General features: G+C 39.4%; 1 non-coding gene across 1 annotated transcript; it reads right to left on the reverse strand.

Moving 5' to 3' along the window:
* Positions 1-4133: 4133 nt before the first annotated feature.
* Positions 4134-4215, reverse strand: TRNAS-UGA (transfer RNA serine (anticodon UGA)). The gene has a single exon. It is a non-coding gene; the product is annotated as a tRNA-Ser (tRNA).
* Between the last annotated feature and the right edge of the window lie 23625 nt (positions 4216-27840).

Consider the following 27840-nt stretch of genomic DNA (forward strand, 5'->3'; position numbering starts at 1 on the left):
AGGAAAGGACAGTACCTCTTGCCAGAGAATGAGTGGGAGAAGCCCAATTGTATGCCGGCAGGATCATGGGGAGCTATGGGGTCATTCTAGGGATTTTAGTCGTTATTGTAAGAGCATATGGGAATCCCCAGAAATGTTTTCAGGAGGAGACTTATTAGACCAAATGTGCATTAAATTTTTTTTTTTTTTTTGGCTGCACCACACAGCTTGCAGGATCTTAGTTCCCCGACCAAGGATTGATCCCAGGCCCATGGCAGTGAAAGTGCTGAGTCCTAGCCACTGGATTGCCAGGGAATTCACAGTGCATTAAATTTTTTAAAGTTTAAATTTTATGGACAATAGATTAAAGGGGAGTAAGAGTAGATGGGGGGAGACAGGAGGCTGAGAAGTAGTCGCCATGAGAGGTGATGTTGATTTAGACTGGTTGATTTAGACTGGGTGGTAGTGGTAGGTTTGGAACAAAGTGGATTCTGAGAATATTTAGGGGTAAACTCAGTGGTGCTTGGGTTGGATAGGAAATGAGGTGAGGAATAGGAAGTATCAGGATGGTTCCAAGTGGGTGTGTCCTGCTCCATGGCAGGAGATGCTACAAACTGGAAGACCATGGAGAAGGACTTGTATTTGGAAGGGAGGGATGGTTATGAGTTCAGTATTTGCCTTCAGATCAACTGATTACAATTTACAAAAAATTCCCTTCGGTCCATCTACACTGAAAACCTTTTTGAACTCTGATTGGGAAGTTGCAGGATTAATCCTGTATTAATAGAAGTGGGTAGAGAAATATTTCGTGGGGCAGGAGACTTTGGTATCATATTTATAACCTCCTCTGCCTTCTAAGGGTAGTTCTTTGATTGCTGGGCACACTGATGCCAATGCACAGGGACAAGGCTGAATTACTCTGTATCCTAAAAGAATGAAAATGCTGGGGTCTTGAGGGAAAATCCTCAAGGTCATGCGCCATGTGCAGTTGGGTTGGAAAAGGCAGGCTCCAGGGGATGCACAGGAGAGTGAAGGGGCTGGGGGACTTGGATGAAGAGAAATGTTGAGGTTGTGTCCTGTGAGGAGTGCACTGCAGAACCTCTTCCATATCTCCTCTCTAAAGTTTTTGGTGGATGTTCCTTTGCTCCCCATGGAGAGAGCTGACATTCAGGTTACACAGTGGCCAGGGTGAAAGTGAACCACTCTCAGGGAGATGGGCATGGGGGGGGGTGACCAGAGAGATGGAAGTCTGTATGCACTTACCTCTTGGTTCAATCTGCCCTTTCAGTGCTAGAAGACAAGGGAACAGAAGAAAAATAAAAAGAACGCAAGGAAAAAATAAGGAAGGGGAGGGCAATGGAAAGGGAAGGAGAAGAGGATATTGTATATTAAATTAACTCATGCTAAGGGCAAAGGTTAGTGACTTTCAAAAGGAGGATAGCAAGTTAGTTTCCTCCCCTGCCCTTTTTTTTGGGGGTATTCTAGGGATGGAGTGTGGATTTGTGTGCTGCTTCAGGTATTTATTCATTCCTTCATTAAAGATTTATCGAGTACCTTTTCTGTGTGAGGCAGGGGTACAAAGATAAGAGACATGATCCCTTTTTATGTTTGCAGGAAATTTACTATTTAGTGGGAAGAGAGGCAAACAGGCAGAAATAGATCAATGTGAGCCTTGCTATAATAAGTAGCAAGAATAAAAGAATAAAAATGGGGCTTCTGGGTCAACCCTGGAAATTGCAGGAACGCTTTACTCAGAAGGTGGAAGAAAGAACATGAATTTTCCCAGCAGGTAATGGTGGGGTGAAGAGGGAAGCTATATCTGATATTTGGAAGAAAATAAATTGACTGGGGCTGATTTAAGCAGAATACTTACTGGAAGGATATTAAATAGTTCACAGAATTGCCAGGAGGGCTAAAGCCACTTTTGGAAAATGGGACAGGAGTAAGTTAGGCTAGGCAAAGCCCAAGATCAAGGCAGAATGACGCCACAGAGCAAGTTGGGTATAAACACTACTGTCGCTGCTGCTGAACAATTGTAAACCCCAATTGCAGCCCTGGTGCTGCTGACCTTAGCAATCCCTGCAGCCACCACTATGGCCTCTGCTCACCACGAGGGTGGATCCTTACCCTCCCTGCTTCTTTGCATTAATCTCTCTGATTGAAAGTTGGGGGTGGGCACATCTGATTGGTTGGGCCTAGGTCACATGCTGCCTCCCTAGTGGCAAGGGAGTCTGGGAAGCTAATAAGTGCTTTTTCAGCTTCTGTGATGGAGATGGGGGGAGGGGGAGCAAGGATGAATCAGAGTCTTACATGTAGATTCAAAAAGAGAGCCAGTCCTCTAACTAGGAAGGGAATGCAGATGATAGGCAGTCCTCTTCTCCAAAGGAAGAGAGAAAGTGTTAAGGCAAAAGAAGGATTACGTACAGGAAATTGTATGTGAACATGCAAAAAGTTTCAAAGGCATGAGCCATCATACAGTGCTGGGAGGCTTTCTAATAAAAGGAGATGGGAGAGAAGAAAGGGAAGGCTGGGAAGGTAGACAGGGGACTTATTTTGAAGGCCTTTTGACTTTCCTGTTAGAAGAGTGTGGAAGATACATTTGGTTGCCCACTCAGTACCCATCCATCTTTCTTCCTTACCGGTGGAATTCTAATTTTGACTTAGGTAGCAATACACTCAGCTAAAAACACTTACTTCACTAGAATTCCTTGTAGCTAGTGGTAGCCATGTTACACAGTGCAAGTAAATGACATATAAACTGAGGGGTATTGTCTCTCCCCTTTCTAGCTGAATACTGATGTGAGGTCTGTAGATTTGGCAACCATCTTAGGACAATGAGACAACAAGCAGGGGATGAGGCCTATGCATTAAAAATGGCAAGCAGAAAGCTGGAAGGAGCCCTGTTCCCTGCTCCATCTGAGAATTGCCTATTCCCAGATTTCTTGAGACAAACCCCTTATGTATTTAAGTCACTAGAGTTAGATTTTTCTGTTAATTACTGCTGAATATGATCCTGACTGAAAGAGGGAAGGAAATCAGCTAGGAAACTAGTACAGTCATTTATAAGTGACTTGAATGGGGGTAGAAGAGGAGGGGATTGGGCAGAGAGGAGGGACTGAAGATGTGAATGTGGTGAATGTGTATGTTCAGTCAAGTCTCAAATGGGATGGGGGCTGTGTGGATGGAATCTACCTCAGGTACCACAGAAAGCTATCCATAGCCTTAAGGTGTTAGGAAACTCCATAAGAACACCTGGAAAGCATGGAGTGGGAGGGAGATTGTGAAAGTGGGCGAAGGGAGCAGAAAGGGGATGTGCAGGGTCTCAAAGACTAACCTCATGATTTCCTTTTATTACTAAAAAAAATACTGGATTAATATACGCATTTTAGAAAACTCAGTTAAGCAAAAAACTATCTGTTAAGAAAATTAAAATCCCCCAAATCCCACCACGCAGAGATAATTACTGCTAACATTTTGGTTATTTCTTTCCAGCCCACATTCACTCTCTCTTTTTTTCTGCCATTGTTGCCACATAAACGGTTATATAAATGGATTGTTTAACAAAAATGTGATCACAATATATACTGTTTTGCAACCTGTTCGACTTTTTGCATTTAGCAATGTATTGGGAAAGTCTTCCCATGTCATTAATATCATTTTAGTGGCTACATGCAGTGTTCCATCATGTGGATCTACCTGTCATACTTTAGAAGTTGAACTTTTAAAAGTTTTTGTTATCTCCCATTTCACACCACTTTTGGATGTGGTGGGGGAACCGTTGAAAGTGATTCTGGGATGGAAGGAGAGGTAGCATTAGCCTTGCCATCAGTTTTAATGAGATGATAGCTTGTTCTGGCTCTGATAGCCTGAAAATTCCCGCCAATATTTATCTTCATTTTATTTTTATCTTGTGAACAAGGAACAAGATTCTAAAACCGTTAGTTACTATTTAGTATAAAGGGAATAAAGACTATTCCCATTAGCGTAAACAGCGTATGTTTACAGCACTGACGTTTACTGGCTTTTCTTTGACACATTTAACTTCTCGGCAGTCGGGCCATTTAGCGGGCAGATAGGGGAAATACAGCCGGAAGAGTACGGATTACCTTATGACAGCGTCTGCTGGAAGTGGGTAAAAAGAAGCCCCCTAGTTCCGCAGCGAGCAGGGTTCGAACCTGCGCGGGGAGACCCCATTGGATTTCAAGTCCAACGCCTTAACCACTCGGCCATCGCTGCCACGGAAGAGAAAGGAAGGCGGAAACACTTTAGTGTTAAAACAACTGGGCACATGCGCACCAGCCTCACGAGTGGGCGGGGCTTACAACCTCCGCGAGCTCTGCTGTGTGAGAGGTGGCTGGGGCTGACTGCCCAAATTGTGGGAATTACCCCGTGAACGCGAAGAAATAACAGAACTCCCTTAAGTAGTTTAAGTAAACGCCTTTAAAGGAGGGTCTTAGAAGCCCTTCCCTGCGCTCGGAAAATCGAAAGTCGCAACCATGCTTGGCTTCTGGTCTCTGAGCTGGTTTTTGCTCTCCCGCTTCCTCATGACGTCACCGAGAGAACTGTGAAACAAAGATTCGTCTCGCTCAGTGCTCCGGGCCCGCGCCCTGGAAAGTTTCTGCGTCTCCGGCTGCGTTTGCCGCGTAGGTCGCGTCGAGCTCTCCTCTTTCTGCGGAATGAGAGGGAGGTGTGAGTGAAGGCGTGAGGAGTCGGCCGCTGCCCGTGGGCTCGCTTCTCGCAGGCTCCTGCTCATTCAGTCATCTTTCATTCTTCTCCCCACAATGACTCCCTCGTTGCTGAGCCCTACTGGAAGAAATCGTGTCCCGAGTGTTTCCCAAGCTTTCTCAAGAGATGGGGAGACTTGCAGGTGGTTTGAGAACAAAGTTCTGTGCATTAGGTCTGCATTTAACCTTTAAATGCCATTAATTTCCTCCCTTGTTAAGTGTAGCTACTGCGCTAGGTGCTTTTTTACGTTATTTCGTTAAAGTTCTCAGAACCGGGTAGGTGTGTACCATGGTCGCTCACCTCAGAGAATGAGGCGGGGAACGAGGCACGAGAATTGGCGCCGGTGGTACCAGGGCGCACGCGCAGCTCCGTAGCACGTGGCGCCCCGAGAGCAGCAAGTTGTTTGTTGATGGAAGATTTCCAGAAAACAGTAGGGGCCTTTTACAATTTTAAGTATTTGTAACTGTTCAGGGGAACTTCTCCATCTTTCTCATAATGTTACATTTCATATTAAGTCAGGAAGGCAAATCCTTGCCCTTGGGAAGACCAGATGTTAAGTGACCTCACTTGATATTTAGCTGAATTTTCTTGAGACTTTTCAGTACCATTTCTCGTAACTAAATAAAGGTGCTAAGTGTCTAAATCCATTTAATTGTGGAAGGAGAGCAAAATACTTGAGAATTGTAAGAATAAGTTTTATCTAATTTGAGATTTTGCTTTTAGAAATTTTCTCTTTGTTTTTAATTTGGCAGAGCTACACGGGTAATCTCCATTTCTCTATGAATATTATATGAGAGCAATGTTATTCCTGACATTCCCAGGCATAAATTTTATCTATATGAACATTACTTGCACTTTTCCAATAGGATACTATCCAAGAAGAAGTAAAGTTTTGTCTTTTTTCTTTTTATCTCTTAGATTCTATGTGTGCTGAGATAACCTATAATTTAAGCTTACTATTTTATTAGTTGTATCTTGAAGTCTTTAAAAAATTCCTATCTTCTGTGCAGTTGAAGGATAATATTTAACGGAAAGTTCTATTACTCTTCCTTAACTTCCCCTTCTTCTTTTAAGAATTTTCTTCACTTGCCTAAAAGTTTGACAGTAATGGGAATTGATTATGGTTAAAATAATTCAATCAGAAATTCTACTGAGGTTTTTTTTTTTTTTTTTGTGAGGGGAAAGGAAGACAGCAAAGGAAAAGAATATATTACAAAGTTAATGTGTATTTGGTAAGAACAATTGTGATTAATTTTTCTTTGCAGCATTTCAAAAGTGAAATGCCTAGATTTAACATTTAATTTTCAGCTTATTTGAGTTACTGTAGGCTTTAAAAATAATCAAATTGCCTGTTTAAATGATTTATCACCTTGCTGAAATGAGCCGAGAGATCAAAATTATTATAGGTTTTATTTTTAAAAAGTGTGGATTTTGGGCCGCCCTGGTGGCGCAGTGGTTAAGAGTCCGCCTGCCGATGCAGGGGATACGGGTTCGTGTCCCGGTCTGGGAGGATCCCATATGCCACGGAGCGGCTGGGCCCGTGAGCCATGGCCGCTGGGCCTGCGCGTCCGGAGCCTGTGCTCCGCAACGGGAGAGGCCACAACAGTGAGAGGCCCACATACTGCAAAAAGAAAAAAAAAAAAAAAAAAAAAAAAAAGTGTGGATTTCCAAATGAGTTCTTTTCCAACCTTAGGTCTTTAGCATTGCCATTTAATGTAGTGAGTGGCAAGTAACAGAAAAAGAAGTAAAATACATACCTTCTAACCCAATTACGGCATAAATACATTATCATTCATGACAATAACATCATAAAAACTTGAGTTGCAACCATGGACATTTTACTTCGTAAAGGGCCCCTGTGATTCTGATTGCCTCCTCCTCCATGCCACCCCCAGATTCTGTTCTTTTATGTGGTAGTTTTTATTAAGCTAATTTGGGTGTGGAAGGCAAATATTTGTGGCTTTGACTCAAAAACTTTCTTGATGCCACTTTCACAGGCAGAATACTGAGAGGGATGGGGCATATGTTTGGGAGCAGTGTGATATTTCTTTGTTCTTTTATAGCAAATCAAAACTTATGTTAAATTATTTTGGTGTTTTTTCCCCTGGAATTTTAATAAATCAGAATTTTAATTCTGGAAGGAACATTAAAGCTAGTCCAATCCTTTTATTTACAGATAGGAAACTGTGGCCCATGAGTGGTTGCCCAAGGTCACATAGCTAATTAGTGGCAGATTCAAGACTATAATTTGTTGTATTAGCCTAGTGTTCATGCTAGATTTTGTTGCCCTCATGTATTCTTTGTTAGTCTCTGGCTCAGTGGCATGTAGATCTAGAAGTGTGTATATGGCAGTAGAGAGAGCCAACTGTAGGGGAGAGTTGTGAGTTGAATGTTGAAAGCCTATGAGATGTCAGATGCTGAATATATTGTGGTGGATGATTTTTGTTCTTTTTTCCAGTATCCATCCTCCCAACGGGTAACGACACTTCAATTGCACTTAAGGAGGACCACCCCTCCCCACTGGATGCAAACTTACTTCGCCTGTTAATCAAGGTATCCCACCCTGCTCTGGGTAAGGGGTGGGCATGTGACTTATATTGGTTTTCTGTTGTTGCATAATAAATTACCATAAACTTAGTGGCATAAAACAACATGAATTTATTATCTTACAGTTTCTGTGGTTCAGGAGTGTTGTCGTGGGTTGACTGTGTCCTCTGCTCAGGGTCTTTTACCAGTTTTCAAGGTGCTGACTGGGACTTTGGTCTCATGTAAGGCTTGGGGCCCTCTTCGAAGATCACTACTTGTTACCAGAATTCAGTTCCTGTGGTTGCAAGACTTGTTGGCTGTCAGTGGAGGACCTTTCTGAGTTCCTAGAGGCTGCCCATTTTACCTTGCCATGTGGCCCTCTCTACAGCGTGGTAGTTGGCTTCTTCCAGGCAGCAGGAGAATTGCTCTCTAGTCTACTACAGTAGAGTTTTATATAATATGATGTAATCACAGTGGTGACTATTCATCATATCACAAATCCTGCTCAAGTGAGGAGGATTATATAGGCTGTGTACAGGATGGGCAGGGATCTTGGGGGCTATCTTTGAATGCTGCCCACCCCACAGCTCAAGCTGGGCCAGTCAGAGTCTCTCAGAATCCCTGTTCTTGCCATTACATGATTGTATTTTTATGGGCATCCTATACAACACACTCACATAGTAACCAATGAGAGGTGATCAGAGTGTGGAAATTTAAACTTAGCTGCCTTGTATGCTTTTGTACTTGATTTGAAAGGAGTAGAGTTGGCAACAACTGCAGAGTTTGAGAGGCTTAGCCACCACTGACAATTCTTGATTTTAATTCTATATTGATTGGAGAATAACTGTAGCTATACATTTGTGACAACATATATAAGGGGCTTAGTTCAGGTTAGACAAAAAAAATTACTAAGTTATTGGCAACAAAACCCTTATGAAGATTTAGTTGTTAAATTAGAGGCATCATGAAAAGTGATGGAAATGATTATCATGGAATTACTACATTGCAAATGACCGTACTTTTGAAGTCTAAGCAATTAGTTGTGGATTGCTTTTTGGTCATTATATTGCTTATACATACAGGTTTTAAGAAGACTGGAGATATATCCTAGTCAGGACTAGAGCAGCTTATTTATAGGATTGTCCTACCTAATCAGCCCTCTAATGCCATGACCAATTAAGAAATACAATCAAGATTGATGGAATCCTCTTTCCTTAAAGGATATTATGCCAGTGTGATATTCAGCCTTGAGTTCTCCAAGGTAGTATCCACTGATTTTGGAACAGCAGAGATCTGGACCTACCAAAGACATCTTAATATACTGCCCAGTTAAATATCAAAAGGGCAGAATAAATTTATTAAGGATGAGATCTTATACCCAACTTATTTATAAGAACTGAATTGATGCCTTATAAAACTCTCTGGACTGGCTCTATCTATAGAATTGATGGTACTGGGGTTTCCAGGTGGTTTATTTATAAAGACAACTGAAATTATAAACAGAGATCATAAAAATAATTTAAAGAATTATATCAAAATACAGGTATGATCACTGGATTTTGGTTAAAATTGACTGGGAAACAACTAGACTCACAGACCAGTTTTCTTATAACTTTAAGGAATTATAACTATAACACTGTCCTGCTTCTTTATAAAACAATGCTGTCTGTTATTAATTCTGATTTCTCTTTGGGGCTATTAAATTATATAGGAAAATCAAGTGTTGACCTTAGGGAGTTCATCTGTGCTCGCACATTAAATATACAAACATGTCTCCTAAAGCCATGTTTTGGGAGTTTTTGTTAAATAGCAAAACATAACTAATGAATTCAGTCCCCCCACCCCATAACTAGATTCCTTTGCTCTCCCTTCCATGTTTCTATCAAATGTTTCCTGTTCACCCAGCATGTGGGAGAGTACTCATGATTCATGAAAATGCCTAGTACAGTGCTTAATTTTTTAGTAGGTACTTGATACTTGATAGCTCTCTTTTTATTATGAAAACAATATAATAATGTTAATAAAAAGTTTGAAAAAATAGAAAAAACTCAACCTGACCCACCTAAGCCTTGTTTTTTTTTGTATTTCTACTTTGTCTTTCTCCTTATACTTACATATGTTTTTGCATAGTTTTAATTGTGTGTGTGACGGTTTTTCTGCTTTTGTTTTATAGAGGTAGATTCATGTAACATAAAATTGACCATTTTAATCATTAAAGTGTACACTGCAGGGGCTTCCAGTACATTCATGATGTGCAACCATCACCATTATCTACTACAGAACATTTTCATCATTCTAGAAAGAAACCCTGTACCCATTAAACACTCATTCCCCACTTCTCCACTCTCTCCATTCTCTGGCAATCACTAATCTGTTTTCTGCCTCTATAGGTTTGCCTGCTCTGTACATTGCATATAAATGGAATCATATGATGTGTGGATTTTTGTGTCCAGGTTTTCACTTAGCATGATGTTTTCAAGGTTCATATGTGGTTATACAATGTATCACTACTCCATTTCTTTATTTTTTTGTGTTTGTTTTGACAATAATTTACTGTGTTGCCTTTAAAAATTGTGATAAAATATGCATAACATAAAATATGTCATTTTAACTATTTTTAAGTGTACAATTGAGGGGCATTGAGTACAATTACAGTGTTGTACAACCATCACCACTATCCATTTCCAGAACTTTTTCATCATTCCAAATGGAAATTCAGTACCTATTAAATATTCTTCCCTCCCTCCAGCCCCTGGTAACCTCTGTTCTCCTTTCTGTCTCTATAGGTATCTCATATAAGTAGAATCATACCATATTTATCCTTTTGTGTCTGGCTTATTTCACTTAACATAATATTTCCAAGGTTTATCCATCTTGCAGCATGTATCATAGTTTCCTTTCTTTTTTGGCGGAATAATATTCCATTGTATGTGTATAGCACCACATCTTGTTTGTCCATTTGTCTAATGATGGATACTTGGGTTGTTTCTATCTTTTGCTTATTGTGAATAACGCTGCTGTCAACATTGGTGTACAAGTATCACTTCATTTCTTTTTAAGGTTGAATAATATTCCATTGAATAGGTATATTGCATTTTGGTTATCTACTCACCATTGGGTTGTTTCTACTTTTTGGCTATAATTATGAATAATGCTGCTATGAACATTCATGTACAAGAATTTGAACATCTGTTTTCAGTTCTCGTGGGTAGATACCTGGGATTGGAATTGTGGGGTCATAGGGTACTTTTGTGTTTAACTCTTTGAGGAACTGCCAAACTGTTTTCCAGTGGCTGCATCATTTTACACTCCCATCAGCAATGTATGAGGGTTCCAATTTTTCTACATTCTAACCAACACTTATTTTCTATGTTTAAAAACTATAACATCTTAGTAGGTACGAAGTGGTATCTCACTGTAGGTTAGATATGTGTTTCCCTAATGACTAATGATGTTGATCTATTTCCATGTGCTTATTGGCCATTAGTATATCTCCTTTGAAGAAATGTCTATGTAAGTCCCTTGCCTATTTTTTAAAATCAAAAATTAATTGATATATAACGTTGTGTAGGTTTAAGGTATAAAATGTGTTGATTTGATACATTTATATATTGCAATATGATTACTATCATAGCATTAACTAACACCTCTATCACATCACGTAATTATTATTTCATTTTTTATGGTGAGAAAAATTAAGATCTAGTCCCTTTGAAATCTGTAATACAGTGTGTTTCCTATAGTCACTATGTTGTGCATCAGATCTTCAGGACTTATTTATCTGCTAGTTGCAAGTTTGTTCCCTTAAATAACATCTCCCCAATTTCCCTACCCCCAGCTCCTGGTAACCACTATTCTAGTCTCTATTTTCACGAGTACAGCTTTAAAAATATTCCACATATTAGTGATATCATACAGTATTTGTCTTTCTCTGTCTGAGAAAGACATTACTTAACATTATGCCCCCAAGGGCCATCTATGTTGTCACAAATTCCTTTGCCCATTTTTGAACTAGATTTTTGTGGGGTTCCTTTTTTTGGTGTTAACATAACTTAAAAATATATCATATTCTCTGTGTCACCGTGGTTATTGTTTTAATGGTTGCATGATAGTCCGAATGGATGTATTATATTTCATTTTCTTATTCTTTTGTCTCTTAATCTTCCTAAGTCAACATCAGTTCCAGACTGTAGATTCTTATTTTATCGTGTTTCTATTTTGCACATACACTCTTTCCCAAATTTGAGATATGTTAATGCACCATTTTTCAGAGGGCCCTCTGCAGAACACCTGCACCAGGATTACCCAGGTGAATGTGTGCATGTATGTATCTGTGTGTGCATGGGGGGAGCATGTTGGAAATTCACATTTCCAGGCCTTGTTCTAGGCCTTTCATATTAGAATGTGTGGGGACATTGCTCGTCTTTATTTATTTTTTTAAATTTTTTAAATTTTAACAAATTTTAATTTTTTGGGGGGGTATTGCTTGTCTTTAAAAACAGTGATACATATTACTTGGAGAAATACTACGTACTTTTAATAAAGCTACATTTTTCCATTTACCCTACCTTAAAGATATTTCCATGTTGATATGGTTAGCCAGCTACATCATCACTTTAATGTCCATATTGTAGGACATTTCGATTATTTGTAGTTATTCATGGTTACAAGCCATGTTGCTTGCTTCCTTGTACACATGCATCTTTAAATACTAGACTGGTTATTTCTTTGGGAAAAGTCCCTAGATATGCAATTTCTGGTCAAAAGTATGTATTTTTAAAAATGTATTGGTACTTGTTGTCAAATTGCCCTTCAGAGATGTTTTCCCAATTTATTTTCACACCCAAAGTGTCTTAGTATGTGTTTCTCTGCACTCTTAACTTTCTTATGCCCACACTCTTATCATTCTGCTAAATTTTGATAATAAACAATAAAAAGTATCTTCTTGTTGTTTTGACTAATTAACTGTTATGTGAATTCTCCTTTTTGCAATAGGTAAAATCCTTCATATTATTTTCTTCTAGATTATTCACTTTTTTAGGATCAGATATGTTTTTAAGTCTTCTGTTTCTTTGTATGTGTCCTTACTGGAGGCTTGTCCTAGGTAAACATTCAACAAAGTTTTATCTGTTTGATTTGGATTCCCAGCAACAGCAGATTCTTCAACTCTTGCTTCCAGATTCAGAACACATTATACAATTGTTGATCTTTCAGTCCCATCTGCACACTGATTCTGACCATAGTCGTGGTCCATCTTCACACAGTTCTTAGGTTAATATTTTTTTAAAAAAGACAATTAATTTGAATTAATTAAAATGTAGCATTAATACCTGAACAAAGGTTAAAGGAAGTTTAATTGACTAGCCAGAAAAAGAGAAAGGGAAAGAGTTATTTAATAAGATCTCAAGTCTATAAGTGGGTATTACATAAATGATAGAAGGAGCTGAAACTGCTCCTGGAAGAGTTTAGGCTGGACATAATAAAAACAACACTAGTGTGGTTGTTATGAAACAAAATAAATTCCCTGGTGGAGGGTAAGTGTTTTCTGAAAATCTGTCTCCTTCTTAATGGTCCAGGTGCAGCCTTTTCATGGAAAGGGAAACTTTTAGTCTGAAGGATAGGGACTGTGGCTTCTGCTTTTGTTTTGTTTTTTTTTTTTTTTTTGCGGTATGCAGGCCTCCCACTGTTGTGGCCTCTCCCGTTGTGGAGCACAGGCTCTGGACACGCAGGCTCAGCAGCCATGGCTCACGGGCCCAGCCGCTCCGCGGCATGTGGGATCTTCCCGGACTGGGGCATGAACCCGTGTCCCCTGCATCGGCAGGCGGACTCCCAACCACTGCGCCACCAGGGAAGCCCTCTGCTTTTGTTTTTTAATCTCTTAAGGCCAGTGTCAAATTTAGGTTCTGGCCACGAGGGAGCTCCCAGAATGTTCACTTATAAGTGTTACTAAAACATCAATGGCAAGTAATGGGATGGAGAAGGTGTTTTCCTGAATGGCTCTCAGGAAGAAAAGTAAATATGGTAGGAAGGAGTAAAACACTTTGAGTGATGGGAAGGGCTAATCATGGGGTATTTGTGGGCAACATGCTCCAGTAATGAAAGATGTTGCTGAGATTGGTTCAAGATGGTGGAGTAGAAGGAGGTACTCTCACTCCCTCTTGCGAGAGCACCGGAATCACAACTAACTGCTGAACAATCATCGATGGGAAGACACTGGAACTCACCAGAAAAGATACCCCACATCCAAAGACAAAGGAGATGACACAGTGAGATGGTAGGAATGGCGCAATCACAATAAAATTAAATCCCATACTGCTGGGTGGGTGAATCACGAACTGGAGAACACTTATACCACAGAAGCCCACCCACTGGAGTGAAGGTTCTGAGCCCCACGTCAGGCTTCCCAACCTGGGGGTCCGGCAATGGGAGGAGGAATTCCTAGAGAATCAGACTTTGAAGGCTAGTGGGATTTGATTGCAGGACTTTAACAGGACTGTGTGAAAGAGAGACTCCACTCTTGGAGGGCACACACAAAGTAGCATGTGCATCGGGACACAGGGGAAGAAGCAGTGACCCCATAGGAGACTGAACTAGACCTACCTGCTAGTGTTGGAGGGTCTCCTGAAGAGGCAGGGGGTGGCTGTGTCTCGCCGTGAGGACAAGGACACTGACAGCAGAAGTTCTGGGAGGTACTCCTTGGCGTGAACCCCCCCAGAGTCCGCCATTAGCCCCACCAAAGAACCCGGGTAGGCTCAGTGTTGGGTCATCTCAGGCCAAACAAGCAACAGGGAGGGAACCCAGCCACACCCATCAGAGGAGAAGCAGATTAAAGTTTTACTGAGTTCTGCCCACCAGAACAACAGCCAGCTCTACCCACCACCAGTCCCTTCTGTCAGGAAACTTGCACAAGCCTCTTAGATAGCCTCATTCACCAGAGGTCAGACAGCAGAAGCAAGAAGAACTACAGTCCTGCAGCCTGGGAACAAAAACCACATTCACAGAAAGATAGACAAGATGAAAAGACAGAGGGCTATGTACCAGATGAAGGAACAAGGTAAAACTCCAGAAAAACAACTAAATGAAGTGGAAATAGGCAAGCTTCCAGAAAAAGAATTCAGAATAATAACAGTGAAGATGATCCAGGACCTCAGAAAAAAAATGGAGGCAAAGATCGAGAAGATGCAAGAAATGTTTAACAAAGACCTAGAAGAATTAAAGAACAAACAAACAGAGAAGAACAATACAATAACTGAAATGAAAATTACACTAGAAGGAATCAATAGCAGAATAATTGAGGCAGAAGAACGAATAAGTGACCTGAAAGACAGAATGGTGGAATTCACTGCTGTGGAACAGAATAAAGAAAAAAGAATGAAAAGAAATGAAGACAGTCTATGAGACTTCTGGGACAATATTAAATGCAACAACATTCACATTATAGGGGTCCCAGAAGGAGAAGAGACAGAGAAAGGACCCGAGAAAATATTTGAAGAGATTATAGTCAACAGCTTCCCTAACATGGGAAAGGAAATAGCCACCCAAGTCCAGGGGTCACAGAGAGTCTCATACAGGCTAAACCCAAGGAGAAACATGCCGAGACACATAGTAATCAATTGGCAAAAATTAAAGAAAAAGAAAAATTATTGAAAGCAAGGGAAAAATGACAAATAACATACAGGGAACTCCCATAAGGTTAACAGCTGATTTTTTAGCAGAAGCTCTACAAGTCAGAAGGGAGTGGCATGACATATTTAAAGTGATGAAAGGGAAGAAGCTACAACCAAGATAACTCTACCCCTCAAGGACCTCATTCAGATTTGATGGAGAAATCAAAAGCTTTACAGACAAGCAAAAGCTAAGAGAATTCAGCACCACCAAACCAGCTCTACAACAAATATTAAAGGAACTTCTCTAAGTGGGAAACATGAGAAGAAAAGGACCTACAAAATCAAACCCAAAACAATTAAGAAAATGGTCATAGGAACATACATATCGATAATTACCTTAAACGTTAATGGATTAAATGCTCCAACCAAAAGACACAGGCTTGCTGAATGGATACAAAAACAAGACCCATATATATGCTGTCTACAAGAGACCCACTTCAGACCTAGGGGCACATACAGACTGAAAGTGAGGGGTGGAAAAAGATATTCCATGCAAATGGAAATCAAAAGAAAGCTGGAGTAGCAATACTCATATCAGATAAAATAGACTTTAAAATAAAGAATGTTGCAAGGGAGAAGGAAGGACACTACATAATGATCAAGGGATCAATCCAAGAAGAAGATATAACAATTATAAATATATATGCACCCAACGTAGGAGCACCTCAATATATAAGACAACTGCTAACAGCTATAAAAGAGGAAATCAACAGTAACACAATACTAGGGGGGGTCTTTAACACCTCACACCAATGGACAGATCATCCAAACAGAAAATTAATGAGGAAACACAAGCTTTAAATGACACAATAGACCAGATAGATTTAATTGATATTTACAGGACATTCTATCCAAAAACAGCAGGTTACATTTTCTTCTCAAGTGTACATGGAACATTCTCCAGGATAGATCACATCTTGGGTCAAAAATGAAGCCTCAGTAAATTTAACAAAATTGAAATCATATCAATCATCTTTTCTGACCACAATGCTATGAGATTAGAAATGAATTACAGGGAAAAAAAGGTAAAAAACACAAACACATGGAGGCTAAAAAATATGTTACTAAATAACCAAGAGATCACTGAAGAAGTCAAAGGGGAAATAAAAAAATACATAGAAATGACAATGAAAACACGATGATCCAAAACCTATGGGATGCAGCAAAAGCAGTTCTAAGAGGGAAGTTTATAGCATTACAAGCCTACCTCAAGAAACAAGAAAAATGTCAAATAAACAATCTAACCTTACACCTAAAGGAACTAGAGAAAGAAGAACAAACAAGACCCAAAGTTAGCAGAAGGAAAGAAATCACAAAGATCAGAGCAGAAACAAATGAAATAGAAACAAAGAAAACAATAGCAAAGATCCATAAAACTAAAAGCTTGTTCTTTGAGAAGATAAACAAAATTGATAAACCATTAGCGAGACTCATCAAGAAAAAGAGGGAGAGGACTCAAAGCAATAAAATTAGAAATGAAAAAGGAGAAGTTACAACAGACACCACAGAAATACAAAGCATTCTGAGATTATTACAAGCAACTCTATGCCAATAAAATGGACAACCTGGAAGAAATGGACAAATTCTTAGAAAGGTATAACCTTCCAAGACTGAACCAGGAAGAAATAGAAAATATGAACAGACCAATCACAAGTAATGAAATTGAAACTGTGATAAAAAATCTTCCAACAAACAAAAGCCCAGGACCAGATGGCTTCACAGGCAAATTCTATCAAACATTTCGAGAAGAGCTGACACCCATCCTTCTCAAACTCTTCCAAAAGACTGCAGAGGAAGGAACACTCCCAAACTCATTCTATGAGGCCACCATCACCCTGATATCAAAACCAGATAAAGATAGTACAAAAAAAGAAAATTACAGACCAATATCACTGATGAATATAGGTGCAAAAATCCTCAACAAAATACTAGCAAACAGAATCCAACAACACATTAAAAGGATCATACACCATGATCAAGTGGGATTTATCCCAGGAATGCAAGGATTCTTCAATATATGCAAATCAATCAATGTGATACACCTTATTGACAAATTGAAGAATAAAAACCTTATGATCATCTCAATAGATGCAGAAAAAGCTTTTGACAAAATTCATCACCCATTTATGATAAAAACCCTCCAGAAAGTAGGCATAGAGGGAAGTTAACTCAACATAATAAAGGCCATATATGACAAACGCACAGTGAACATCATTCTCAATTGTGAAAAACTGAAACCATTTCCTCTAAGATCTGGAATAAGACAAGGATATCCACTCTCACCACTATTATTCAACATAGTTTTGGAAGTCCTAGCCATGGCAATCAGAGAAGGAAAAGAAATAAAAGGAATCTAAGTAGGAAAAGGAGAAGTAAAACTGTCACTGGTTGAAGACGACATGATACTATACATAGAGAATCCTAAAGATGCCACCAGAAAACTACTAGAGCTAATCAATGAATTTGGTAAAGTTGCAGGATACAAAATTAATGCACAGAAGTCTCTTGTGTTCCTATACACTAATGATGAAAAATCTGAAAGAGAAATTAAGGAAACACTGCCATTTACCATTGCAACAAAAAGAATAAAATACCTAGGAATAAACCTACCTAGGTAGACATGAGACCTGTATGCAGAAAACTATAAGACACTGATGACAGAAATTAAAGATGATACAAATCAATGGAGAGATATACCATGTTCTTGGATTGGAAGAATCAATATTGTGAAAATGACTATACTACCCAAAGCAATCTACAGATTCAATGCAATCCCTATCAAATTACCAGTGGCATTTTTTACAGAACTAGAACAAAAAAATCTTAAAGTTTGTATGGAGACACAAAAGACCCTGAATAGCCAAAGCAATCTTGAGAAAGAAAAATGGAGCTGGAGGAATCAGGCCCCTGACCTCAGACTATACTACAGAGCTACAGTAACCAAGACAGTATGGTACTGGCACAAAAACAGAAATATAGATCAATGGAACAGGATAGAAAGCCCAGAGATAAACCCATGCACATATGGTTACCTTATCTTTCATAAAGGAGGGAAGAATATATAGTGGAGAAAACGCAGCCTCTTCAATAAGTGGTGCTGGGAAAACTGGACAGCTACATGTAAAAGAATGAAATTAGAACACTCCCTAACACCATACACAAAAATAAACTCAAAATGGATTAAATACCTAAATGTAAGCCAGACACTATCAAACTCTTAGAGGAAAACATAGGCAAAACACTCTATGACATAAATCACAGCACGATCCGTTTTGACCCACTCCTAGAGAAATGGAAATAAAAACAAAAATAAACAAATGGGACCTAATGAAACTTCAAAGCTTTTGCACAGCAAAGGAAACCATAAACAAGACCAAAAGACAACCCTCAGAATGGGAGAAAATATTTGCAAATGAAGCAACTGACAAAGGATTAATTTCCAAAATTTACAAGCAGCTCATGCAGCTCAATATCCAAAAGACAAACAACATAATCGAAAAATGGGCAGAAGACCTAAATAGACATTTCTCCAAAGAAGATATACAGATTTCCAACAACCACATGAAAGAATGCTCAGCATCATTAATCATTAGAGAAATGCATATCAAAACTACAATGAGATTTCATCTCACACTGGTCAGAATGGCCATCATCAAAAAATCTAGAAACAATAAATGCTGGAGAGGGTGTGGAGAAAAGGGAACACTCTTGCACTGTTGGTGGGAATGTAAATTGATACAGCCACTACGGAGAACGGTATTGAGGTTCCTTAAAAAACTAAAAATAGAACTACCATACGACCCAGCAATCCCACTACTGGGCATATACCCTGAGAAAACCATAATTCAAAAAGACACATGCACCCCAATGTTCATTGCAGCACTATTTACAATAGCCAGGACATGGAAGCAACCTAAGTGTCCATCAACAGATAAATGGATAAAGAAGATGTGGCACATATATACAATGGAATATTACTCAGCCATAAAAAGAAACGAAATTGAGTTATTTGTAGTGAGGTGGATGGACCTATAATCTGTCATAGAGAGTGAAGTAAGGTGGATGGACCTATAATCTGTCATACAGAGTGAAGTAAGTCAGAAAGAGAAAAGATACTGTATGCTAACACATATATATGGAATCTAAAAAAAAAAAAGGTCATGAAGAGCCTAGGGACAAGACGGGAGTAAAGACACAGACCTACTAGAGAGTGGACTTGAGGATATGGGGAGGGGGAACGGTAAGCTATGACAAAGTGAGAGAGTGGCATGGACATATATACACTACCAAATGTAAAATAGATAGCTAGTGGGAAGCAGCCGCATAGCACAGGGAGATCAGCTTGCTGCTTTGTGACCACTTAGAGGGGTGGGACAGGGAGTGTGGGAGGGAGGGAGACGCAAGAGGGAAGAGATATGGGGACATATGTATATGTATAACTGATTCACTTTGTTATAAAGCAGAAACTAACACACCATTGTAAAGCGATTATAGTCCAAGAAAGATGTTAAAAAAAATCTTGTCAATCAACATACATAAGTTTTCCCTTCAAACAACATTACACATTTAATACATTTTAAGATTTTGTGATGGAAGTCTTTGTAAAATATATACTGCTCAGTCTTTAATAAAAGGATAATTTAACTTAAAAAAAAGGAAAGTAAATAGGTTAATTATGGTGTATGCACAGCCTGGAGATTTATACAGTAATTAGAAGTGAGAAACACATATATGTGAATGAATTGTAAAATCATGGTGCTGAGTGGAAAAATGAAACAGAATGAGATATATAACACTAATACCATTTATGTGAATTACAAATATATGGACACAAAACAACACACATTTCCCTGAACAAACACAAACATAAAGATACACTTTGGGCATATTAGAATAGTTGCTTCTGAAGATGTGGGGAAAGAGGCGGGGCTCAAGGTATAAAAGAATACAGTAACAAAAGGGGGCCTTGGGCTTCCCTGGTGGCGCAGTGGTTGAGAGTCCGCCTGCCGATGCAGGGGACACGGGTTCGTGCCCCTATCCCGGAAGATCCCACATGCCGCGGAGCGGCTGGGCCCGCGAGCCATGGCCGCGGAGCCTGTGTGTCCGGAGCCTGTGCTCCGCAACGGGAGAGGCCACAGCAGTGAGAGGCCCGCGTACAGCAAAAAAAAAAAAAAAAAAGGGGGGGCCTTGCATAGACCAATAGTGACAATTGTAAACTGAGGGGAATATGATTTGCTCAATCTTCTTTTACCTAAGAGTGAAAGGAAGAAAGATCAAGATCAAATCTATAATAACAAAAGAGAAAATAAATGGGAATGAATTGAATGAGAAATGTAGAGCACAAATAGGAAGAAAACTCTAAAACTCTACTGAGGTGAATAAAAGATGACTTGTGTAAATGGAAAGACAGTCCTTGTTCTTGTGGAGTTCAGTTTTTCCTAAATTGTTCCATATAAGTAGTGCAATCTTGAAGTATTAGTAGGATTTTGGGGGAGCTGAATAAGCTGATTCTAAAGGTCATATGAAAAATAAATATGTATGAATAGCTGATAAAATTGTGAAAAGGAAGAGTAATAATGAGTGACCAGTCCTAACATATTCAAATGGAGATATAAAAGGAACTTCTATAGAGCTACAGTATTTGAAAAACTTTAATACTGGCCTATGAATCAACAGAATAGAAACTCCCCAAATAGACCTTTATATATATAGGAAATGAGTGTACAATCAAATTCATTTAAAATTAATGAGGAAGGGGCTTCCCTGGTGGCGCAGTGGTTGAGAGTACGCCTGCCAATGCAGGGGACATGGGTTCGTGCCCCGGTCCGGGAGGATCCCACATGCCGCGGAGCGGCTGGGCCCATGGGCCATGGCCGTTGAGCCTGTGCGTCTGGAGCCTGTGCTCCACAATGGGAGAGGCCACAACGGTGAGAGGCCCGTGTATCGCAAAAAAAAAAAAAAAAAAAAAATTAATGAGGAAAAGGTGAATTGTTCAGAAAATGATGTTGGGACACCTAGCTATTCATTTGGAGGAAGAAAAATTGGGTTCTGCCTCTTTTCTTTTTTTAAAATAAAATTATTTATTTATTTATGGCTGTGCTGGGTCTTCGTTGCTGTGCGTGGGCTCAGTAGTTGTGGCTTGTGAGCTCTAGAGCTCAGGCTTAGTAGTTGTGGCACATGGGCTTAGTTGCTCTACGGCATGTGGGATCTTCCTGGACCAGGGCTCAAACCTGCGTCCCCTGCATTGGCAGGCGGATTCTTAACCACTGAGCCACCAGGGAAGCCCCATCTGCCTCTTTTCTTTCATCAGAATCAATTGCAGATGGATCAAATTTAAACATCTAAAACTAGAAGTACTGGAAGAAGATATGAGTACATTCATAAATTACAAGTATTAGGTGATTGGATAGTTCACAGTGTTATCATTATCATCTTCTTCATCATCTTGGAGTAGGGAATGTTATTTCAAATAAGAAACAAAACCCAGATCCAACAGGGGCAAAGATTTGTCTATTATGATTTCAAGGAAAATGTAAATTTCTGCTTAGTAAGAAATACCTAAGCAAAATCAAAGAACGGGTGACAGATTGGTAGGAAAAGATTGGCAACAACTGTGTGAGATGAACTAATTTCCTTGTCTTATAGTTAAATATGAAAGCATTCAGTGGAAAAATAACAGAGCACAACAGGCTATATATGGGAAATGATATACAGATGGCTTGACTACAAATGAAACGATTACTAATATTAATATTACTCACAATTAAAGAAATACAAATTTTAGTTTGTATTTCAAACTAAATGCAAACCACTAAAAGTGGTCTCAAAGGAGACCTCTTTTCATCCACCATATTGGCAGAAATAAAATGTTTGGTAATGCAGAGGGCTGGTTAGGGTGTGGGGAAACGGACAGTCTTAAGGATTGGTTGGAAGGTGTTTTGAGGGAAGCTCACTGCAGAGAGAAGAGCATGGTTTGTGTAGAGACTGGCAAGTACTCTATTTATCTATATGCTTTTACCACTGAGAGATAACCACTCAGAGAAAGAAAAATTTCTTGTCCTTAGTATATTTGTATGCTTTTAATTAGGGACTGGTATTTGGAAAGACAGGGAAAGCCCAGATGGTAAAGGACTTTGAATGCCAAACTAAAGAGTTTGTATTTTTATTCTGGGAGTGCTCCGAAGACTTTGTGTGCAGGGTCATGAAATAATCAGGCTGAATTTTAGAAAGAAGTCTGTGATACTAAAGTGGAGAATGGATTGGTGGAGTTATGGTGTGGTGGAGGTAGTAATACTGAGAATGATAACAGTTGAGAAATCACTTAGAAAGCTATTGCAGTAGTTCAGAGAATTTAGAATCATTAGGATTTGATGACTGATTGGGTAGGAGGGGAGAGGGAATAGTTGAACATGACTCTCTTCCTAAGGTAAGAAAGAAACTGGGAGTTGTTTTAGGGGTTTTCTAAAAGTAATTTTACTTACTTTAGATCTTCTAAGAATAATTCTACTCACTGTGGAGTAAGGTGCACCTTACAGATCTACAATAAGACTTAAACACTCTAAGTTTTTGGGAATTAGGAGTGGCATAGGGCAGGGTTTAACTTTCTTGAGCCTTTTGCATTTCCTAGAACCGATCTCCAGTGTTGGTTTTGGAGCAAGCTCTTCTTACCTTCTCTATCTTTATCTCTATCTCCATCTCTATCATTTTTTCTCCCTTGGTTATCTTAGCTCTGTTACAATATTGATCATTACTGTTCTGTTCTGGATTTGGTCAGGGCACTCTGATGTGTGACAAAAGATAACACTGGGAGAAATAAAAGTCTATCCTCCTTAGAGTATACTAGACAGGGAGATCTTACTATATAAAAGCAATATAATAAATTAATATTTCTATTAGGTGAGTACATAGTTAAATGACTTATGCAGAGACTGTAGACCCATTGTCTTATCAAATAGTATGTGCCCTGAGTATGAAAAAGTTTGAAAATAAATTGCTGTGACAGTACAAATGATATAATTTTACAAAAAATAGAATATGACTAACATGTATTACCTGTTTATGTTTATGGAATCCTTACCTGAGCACTTGGCAAACCGCAATATACTATACAGAAACTTTCCCAAACCTAACTATTAAAAGATTTAATTGCTAAAAATAGACTTCCTGCACTTGGATAAAGGCTGACTATAGTGGAAGCAGCTGATTTATGCCATGGACAGGAATAGCCTTGGGATTTGGTGATTTATGACATAAATCCTGGAAAAGGTACTGGGTACCTCTTCAAATGGGGTATGGGAAGAAGGAAGCTGAAAACTGGAGTGTTGGCCAAACTTCTGTATAGGAAGGAGTCTCATAGCCCCTTCCCAATCATATAGTCCTCTCAATAGAATGATGGGGAATGGGGAAACCCTGATTTGTAGTGTTTGCCAATTTTTGTGGTGTGAATACTCCTAACCATGGCCATTTTCAAATTACCTGCATGATGGCACTGAATTCAGAATTGGGAATAGATACTCACAATCAGCGCTTTCACCTGTACTTCATCTCACCCCACAGTAGGTGAGATGCCACTTGCAGCTCACCAGCAATGGGCTCTCCTTTCCATCTGGCCTGTGAGTGATCCGGTTCATGAGTACCATTCCAAGGGCCTGCTTTCTAGGCCCACTCCTGGTATAGACAGTCTTGGCTTGGATTCTCCCTGAAAATAAGAACCTGAGGCAGGGACTTGTGTCTAGGTAGTTTATTTGGGTGGCAGCACCATGGAGCAGGGATGAGGTACTGGGCAGAGTGAGGAAAACAGAAAAGGATAATATAAGATAAGCTTGTGTTTTCAGAGTCACTGCTGAGCCCAGCTGGGACTTGATGCCGCCCAGAACCTTCCGAGGACTGTGTAGAATGCCACTTAGAATTCTTTACCTGGGGGCCAATTGGAAGGAGCAGTAGTCTACCAGTTCCTTACCCTCACTTGTTGTGTGTTAATCGTGGACACTCATTCCTGGGAACCTCTATGGATATACACATACTGAGTGGGCTCCCCGTGTCATCTGTGGTATAGGAGAAGCCCCCCTATGGACAGTGAAAGACATGAGGTGTGACACTGACAGTGTGAGGGTGTTGTGGCCTGCCAGGAACTATCTTCCACAGGTGTGATGGGAATCAGAGGTGAGGCTAACCAGAAGTTTCTGTTACAGCTGATACTTGGTGTCTAATGTTTTGAAAGGTGGACTAAACATTTATTCACAGTGAAGCTACTATTTAGGATCATGGGTCTTGTGGGATTAAATTGCTTATCAGAGAACTGAAAAAATTTTGGGGGCAAATGTGGTTTTTTTTTCCCTTCTCTTTCCTCTTCCTCAAGTAAAACTTTGGGTTGCACAGTGTTTCTGTGTCATAAGAAACCCATAGAAAGGATTTAATCAAGTTCATGAACATTGAAAATACATGGGCAAATTCACTTAATGAATATTTAATATTAGAAATGTGAAAATATAAACAATTTATGAAACCATGAAGTCATTTAAAGGGTCTTTTTAAAAAAATTATTTATTTATTTTTGGCTGCGTTGGGTCTTCACTGCTGCATGCAGGCTTTCCCTAGTTGCTGAGAGTGAGGAATACTCTTCATTGCGGTGCGCGGGCTTCTCATTGCAGTGGCTTCTCTTGTTGTGGAGTATGGGCTCCAGGCATGCCGGCTTCAGTAGTTGTGGCGCAAGGGCTTAGTTGCTTCACGGCATGTGGGATCTTCCCTGACCAGGGATCGAACCTGTGTCCCCTGCATTGGCAGGCAGGTTCTTAACCACTGCACCACCAGGGAAGAACTTAAAGGGTCTTCTAGGTGTTTTATAAGGGATAAGGGATGATATAAAACAACTTTGATGAGATTTAGGCCTTATTTCTGTTTTGTTTCCTTTAGATAATGTTTTTAGAAGTTTTAACACTTCTACTACTTAATTGTAGGTCTTTGTGTGATTTCTTTCCATTTAGTAAATAAATAAAGACAAAATAACAGTATAGTTTCATAGCTAAATCTCTAATTAAACCTTTTCCTCCCTGACGGTTTATTTTGGGATATCATCCTTATGTTATTTCCTCTCTTTGAGGTTAGTATCTGTAAATTATTTGTGTATTTGATTGCCTTTAGGTGTTTGTCAAAATTAAAGGAGAGCAAGGAGGATAGTGAAAACTATATGACATGATTCATGCTTTGCCTTAGCTATTTTTTAGAAAAAGAGGAACAAAAGCTAGAGCTGGCCTAGTCTTACTAGAAAAGAATCCTCTCATAACCTCTTTTATTGATTACTCACCTTCCTTTGTCAGTCTTTGTCTCTGAACATTTCCCAAACTAGTGAATAGTTTGAGATCTTGTGAAATTCTGCTAGATGTAAAGCCCAGTACTGAATTTAAAAAATTTAGTTCTTAGTGTTTGTACTAGTTTCTGAGGTAAAATATCGATTTTGTGTATGAACAAGAGGAAACAGTTGAGATTGTTAATAGAAGTTTTAACTTATTTAAATTCACAGAATTAGAAAGTGTCTGTGAGTCATGGTCTAGTTTTTAAGCTACTGAGATTTACCTAATTTTTGAATCAGCAGTTTTAATTAGGTCCTTAATTTTGAAGTACCTTAAAATCTCTAATACCTAGATTTTTTGCATAATTTCTGAGATGTAAATTCCTGGTTTGCACATGGTAAGTGTTAATATTCCTATATTTGATAACTTGAATTCTGATAACACATTAAACTCCTATGTTTGTATTATTGAAAGGAGTAGTCCACCCAAACAAGGATCATTCATACCTAGGTGCCATATAGTAAGGGTTCTGCTTATCTAGCTAACTATTGGCAGTCAGTCAAGATACTTCCTCTTAAGAGTACATATATGAAAAGAGTTCTTACAACTCAGGACATGATAAGCATTTGCATTGATTATTTGAGAAGAACTAAACCTGCATTATGTAAAGAATGCCTACCCCAAACTTTTTCATTTGTGTTGATAGTAATGTTTGCAATCTACAGCCTTCGTTAGATCCAGTTCCCAAACAAATCCACCTTGTAGATGGAAGCTGGAATTTTAGTCCCATATCTGGTGTGCCTGGGTGAAGCATGGGCAATTTCGTGTCCATTGAATCATAGCCTTTCATAACTCTCCACCATGTTTGCTTAATCTAGGTCACTGGGTTTCTGCCCAGTGCACTTGGCTGGGGCTCTAACTTCCTGCCTTAGGCTGGGCGTTTCTAATTGAACCACCTGAAATAGGGCATCACCACCACCTAACATAGAGTGACACTGCTGGGAGGAGACTCCTGCTGCAGTGAATGCCTCACTCACTAGATTTTTGGTTCTTGGACATTGTAACTGGTCCTAATTAAATACAAGTTTGCTGTATTTAATTAGGCCATCAAGCCACTTTGATTGGGCTGCCATCAAAGTCTCTTTGGGGTTTAGCCCTATCATTTCCTCTACCCATATTCTTGCTCAGCTCTTTATTGTTGCTTGGTTCTTTCTCTTTCTTGTACTTGCTCACTGCTTAAATTGAGCCTGCCTAAAATGCAATGTGAAGTATATACAATATACTAAGTAGTTTACATGATTAAAAATAGCTACCACTTACTTGAAGACTTTACTATATGTCATTCAAATTTGAGTCTGAACACCTGTATTATAAAATAAGGTCACATATTCTTTTAGATATCTAGATTCCAGTAGCTTAAATTCCTACTGTCTCAGTGCCAGAAATCAGCCCCTTAAAGTGTTTCTGGGCTATTTCTAAGTCATGCCCAGAGCTCTCTCAGTTGTGTTTAGGAAGAGGTCCATCATGTTTTCCTGCTTTGGATGCCATGTCATGCTGCTGCACTGCTGCCTTTGCTCTTGTCCTTCAGATTGATATTCCATCCAAATCAAGAAACAGACCCTTTCCTTAATTTTCCACAGGATAGCATTTTAACCAGCGTTTATAGAAAGAGACAGGATAAAGATAAGACAGTACATAATAATTACGACAGTAACTGTGGCCATGCTCAGAATCCCCTGGTCCAAGTTCTGCTTGGTTTTCAAAACTTCCTTGAAAAGTGCTCCTCTAACTTGTTTTCGTCTACCACTATTATGAACATGCCAGCTTGCTCTCCACTGTGGGAACTCTCTGGCTTGTCTCTTCTATTTGGAGTCTAGGCTCCCAAACCTCGGGACTTCAGAGAGAAAAGGGACTTTCCCCTTTTCAGCTAAAAACCTGGCTGTCCACTTCTCATTCTTGTCCTGGAATCAACTTCTTCCCCAGGATAAATAACAAGGGGAATATCCATTCTTTTCAGGTGAAACCTCACTCCTTCACTCATAGGATATGGTCTGGTCCTGTGGGTGCTGCCCATCTTCACTTCCCCTTTAGGCAGTTACCATAGCTGTCTTTTAATACATTTCCTAGAGATCTGAATTATTCTCTAAATGGGACTTCTGTAGTTCATTCCAGGATGCTCTATGCCATTCCAGTTAGAGCTTGTTACAGAATTTTCCCTCCCCTTCCTCCTCCTTCCCTTCCCTGCCCTCCTTCCTTCCTTCTATTCATCCATCCATCCATCCATCCATCCATCCATCCATCATCTATATATCTTCTTCATTTCAGCCTTGGGGCTCTTGTAAACATGCATTGTTTTACATCAGTGGTTCTCAAGTCCCCACTCTCTCTCCTTGCTCCAGGGTCAGGCAGTTCTGGTTGCCATAGTAGCTGTAGGGCATATTTGTCATTTAATTGACTTGAGGCAAAGAAGCTTAAAGGTTTTGCAATGTTTGAAACTCTCCCCTAAAATGAATAGTCCCACATCCTGTGCAACTTTCAAATATCTCACTGGACATTCATGTAGGTCCTGTTTATAATTTTCTAAGCCTTGAAACTAATTCTGATTTTACTTATAAACAAAGTATTTTTTGCACACTTTTAATAGACACTGAATT

Source organism: Mesoplodon densirostris, chromosome 1 (assembly GCF_025265405.1).
Source record: "Mesoplodon densirostris isolate mMesDen1 chromosome 1, mMesDen1 primary haplotype, whole genome shotgun sequence".
In the NCBI taxonomy this organism is placed as follows: domain Eukaryota; kingdom Metazoa; phylum Chordata; class Mammalia; order Artiodactyla; family Ziphiidae; genus Mesoplodon; species Mesoplodon densirostris.